Here is a 4,504-nt window from a genome sequence, read left to right as displayed (position 1 = left end):
TCACTTAATATGCTTCATTCCTCAGCCCCGTAGACGGAAGTTGTGTATTAGGTAAGGTTAAAAACCCTCACAGGACTGGGGCAGAATCTGAGAGCAATGAGGTTGGGTCACTACCTCATCGAGACGTTGGAACTACCTTGACATTTCCCCATTCAGGTCAAGATGGCTCTGGGAAATGAGATTAAAGCTAACCACCCGGATGACGGGGAGCTTTGGGAACCAGCAGAAATTAAGACTGGCTTTGAAAGAATGAGACAAGATTACAAAGAATTGAGAAGTCAAACAGAGGAGATTGAATTTAGGTTAACAATAAATACAGTAGTGGGATTTTGGCTAGGAAGGGATTATGTGAAATTGTGTTTAAAAAATAAGTAGCCTATCTTGGACAAGGACAGTAGACTAGTGGTTACCAGAGGGTGGGGGGTGGTAGATGGGGTAAAAGGGGTCCAATATGTGGTGACAGAAAGAAATCAAACTATGGGTGCCTTCCTGTTGAATTGTACACCTGAAACTTATTGGATTTGATTAACCAATGTCACCATAATAAAATATTTTTAAAAAATTGGATAAAAAATAAGATAAAAATTGGATAAAAAGGATATAATTGTTAGATATGTTTGTAAAATTATTCTTACTGTCACTGCCAGCAGATTAGACACTAGAGGAAGCAGAATCATAAAAGTACAACATTAAAGATCTAGAGAAGATTCAATATTAGTACATCATTGAATCAATTACAATGAGAAGGTGAGGCTGGAAATGTGGACGTGATTTTAAGGAAGAACAGATCATTTTAAACCAAAGCGATTTTTACCATATTTTTGTAAATGTCACGTTTAGTTAAGCAGTGAAGGAAAGAATACAGACACTTTTGTAATTTTTTCCCAATCAATTATTTTTCATTAAGTATTCTATGTTCCAATCTGTGTGGGGCATAAAGAAATATGGTATTTTACAATGCTCTTGAGGAATTCAAATTATATGGGAAAAAAATTGTTTGATATTCGCAAAACTATTAGAGACCAATGTACACCCAATAAGGGCTGTGAGAATACAAGAAATAAAAATCTCTATGGACCTGTGTAGTTGGAAACTCTTCCCAGAGAAGAGCCTGGACTGAGGAGTGAAAAAATGAATAGTGTCCGGAGAGATGGAGGAAACGATCACATCTCAAAGGGAAACATTTTTCCAGATATTCTGAAATGTCGTGGATATCATTAACTCGTTAGATATTTCAGGGATGTATATCAACTATGAAGGACACCTATATGATGGATAGTCTTTACATACAAGCGGTTACTTTTAACTTATATCAGGCAAATTTCAGTAAAAATTGACTTGCTTAAACTCTTAAAAAATAACAATGACATGGCGGATTAGATTAGGAGGAAAGTGGCTGATTTCAGGCAGAAAGACAGTGTGACGATGACAGGGGACAGGCTCGCACGATAAAAGGGAAAATAACAGACATCCCACCAAACTGTCACCAGCGTCAAAGCTTGAGCCCTGTTTGTATATTACCGATGCCCGTCATCATCATGGCACATAGTAGGTATGCAGGAGTTTTTTTCCTAATTGGTTATGTTGGCTTAAGGTATTCAGTCCCCTCAGCTTTCTAAGGTAAATGCTGAGTCTCATTTACCTATGTGTTCTAGGATTCCCACTGGAAATCTGGTTTGTAAATTGGAATCCAGCTGACTGTCCACTGCAACCATACCCATGGGACAGGACATTTGCCACTTTGAAGAATTTATATACAGTAAAATAATTTCACTCATTTTAAAAAAGAAAAGTCTTCCTGGATGCTATGTGGTTTTGAGTATTTTTTTCTATGCACTTTCTAATCAAAGTCTAATTATTTTTGTTTGTCATTATTTAGAGTAGTTTATGGGACAAATTTGCTTTGAAAAACTTATGGGTGTTTTGAGTTGTGTTTTTATTTTAAGTTTGTTTAGTTTATTTCCTTGTTGACTCTACTTAAAAGCATTCTGCATAACTTTAAACAGTGTTGCTAGACTCTAAAGTGATTTTCAGTGTTCAAAGTGACTTTCTAAAAGCTATTTCTTTGATCATTTTCTCCACACAATTTTCTGATATTTTCATACTTCTATTTTTGTAAAAAAAAAAAAAAAAAAGTAATGCGATCCCTTAGTTTTCCCTTTCCATGGAGAATTTAATTGAGTGATCAATCACCAAAACAAAGTGCTCTTCTTTCTGCAAGGGCACATTTTTATTTATTTATTTATTTTTTTACACAGGCCTACCCAATTTGAAGCCCCATTTGGTAAATTATTTTTTGTCTATTGATGAGGAAATACTAAGGAGACCAAGATAAAAGATACATGAATTATCCAGTTCTTAATGAGAAACAAACATACGAACATATTCCTTGATAAGAGTTAATGGTATCAACATAGTCTACGGCCATGCCACCCTGAACAAGCCCTATCCCGTCTGATCTCGGAAGCTAAGCAGGGTCAGACCTGGTTAGTACTTGGATGGGAGACCACCTAGGAAGATCAGGTGCTGTAGGTGTAAAAAATAAAAAAACAAGGGATTGTAAGCTGACAAGGTCCTTGCAATCTGTGAGGTCAACCAAGGGTTGCCTCCCCCTAAAAAATAAATAAATAAATAAATAAAAATTAGGGCTTAGGGTCATATATGATATCTTCACTGCAAAAAAAGTTAAACTGTTCATTATAACACCTTATAAAAAAATTAAGCAACACTCTGGTACTGGCATTCTGCTCCCGCCATAGGACTATCTTCATTTCCTGACCAGAATATGGCCGCTGCTAATTTGATGCTGTATGACAGATAGAGATGGATGAAATTTTTCCAAAAGTCTGAGCTTGCCATAATCAAAATGAAGAGTGTACTTAATGGAATATGCACTTCTGATCAGGTGAAAGCTTCTGGTTATACAAACTTTTTGAGGGAAAGAAAATAAAAAGCAAGGACCCTAAATAACACTCTGAATAAAATTCTACTGGCCCTGAACTAGATTTGTAAAAGGACAATTTGCACCAAAGAATGTTATGTTCCGGCTACTGATGCTAATGGAGGAAAATGTTTTTTAAATGCTTAGCAGATGTTTAGTAGTTTTATCATCATCATTACCCACAAGTTATGCTAAATTATGTAAATCAGTTGTGAAATTTAAAGCTTATATGTATTCAATATACTTTGCAACTATTTCTCTCCATTTGGCTCTTTAGGATAAAGAAGTAAGTGTTTATTTTTTTTATTAATAAAAATATTTTACTGCAAAGGTTACTATTTCTTCCCTCTCTGGGTAGCTTTCATAGGTACATTTTAATTACTGAAATAAAAGTGGGAAATGCAAATTTCTCAGTTTTATTTGCCCTATATTTTCACTTACACCTGTTTAGAAGATATTCTTAACTCCCAAATTTGTCCCTAGTTAAAATGGCCAAAGTTATACCCTTCTGTATTCCAACCCTGTTCAGTAAGAAAATAAAATTTTGCTTGTCTCAAATTGAGTCTATTATTTTTTGCCTAAAACCCTTCTCACTCTCACTCACCCGCATGAGATAACAGAATGAGCCCATCCCCCCAGTCTCACCCCCGGCTCTCCAGCTTTGACCTTCAAATTACACCTCCACTAACAAAGACAGAATTGGCGATGTCAGTCACATCATTAACCAAACACCATGGCATGGAAGCCAACCCTCCACAGGCTGCCGGGTTTCAAATCTCCTCTCTGCTGCTCACTGGCCATGTGTCATGTGATAGGGACAAAATACTCAAGCTCACGTGCCTCAGGACGGTTATGACAGGAAATATCTCAAAGGTGCATGAGAGAGAGAGAGAGAGAGAGAGAGAGAGAGAGAGAGAGAGAGAGTGTGTGTGTGTGTATGTGTGTGTTTTAACGGAATGAGTCAGGATATGTTAAATGTTTATACCAGTGCTAGGCACACAGCGATACTATATGCAGTCCCTATTATTATCAACTTGACACAGCCTCCTCATGCTCATTTTCTAAAGTTTGTCTTCTCCCACCCCGACTCCTGGTATACATAGCTGGGTATGCAAATTCACACACACATATACACACGGGCACACTCACACATGTAAGCGTGCGCACGTGCACGCCATGCACACACACACACACGCATGCACACACACCCTATGCTTTAGTCACACCAGTGAATCGTGTCGGAAAATTTCACCCTAGAGATTCACGTCCAGCCTTTTCCCTCGCCGTCCTCTCCACCTGGAACTCCATCCTCTAGCTTTTCTGACCATCCGATTTCTATTAAGTATTCAAAATGGAGCTCAAGTAATTCTCCTCCAGGGTTGCTTTCCCTGACATCCTTTCCCGGCAACTTCCATCATTTGGCTAGTACTGTGGTTCTTACAGCAGTTTGCAGACATCTGGAGAGCGCTCTGTTTCCGTAATAGGTGGGAGATCTGGAGAGCAGTGGCCTGTTTTGTTGGAGCTGTAGCTCCAGAAGTACCTTCATTCAGTGGCAGCTCGGTT

At 37.9% G+C, this 4,504-nt stretch overlaps 1 pseudogene; it reads left to right on the top strand.

The window, feature by feature from the left end:
* Positions 1-2,416: 2,416 nt before the first annotated feature.
* On the top strand, positions 2,417-2,535 carry LOC111743367 (annotated as a pseudogene).
* The last annotated feature ends 1,969 nt before the right edge of the window (positions 2,536-4,504 follow it).

The sequence above is a fragment of the Pteropus vampyrus genome, unplaced genomic scaffold (assembly GCF_000151845.1).
Source record: "Pteropus vampyrus isolate Shadow unplaced genomic scaffold, Pvam_2.0 Scaffold112, whole genome shotgun sequence".
NCBI classification, from domain to species: domain Eukaryota; kingdom Metazoa; phylum Chordata; class Mammalia; order Chiroptera; family Pteropodidae; genus Pteropus; species Pteropus vampyrus.
The sequence above is the reverse complement of the archived record's forward strand: the minus strand, read 5'-3'. Positions and strand labels throughout refer to the sequence as shown.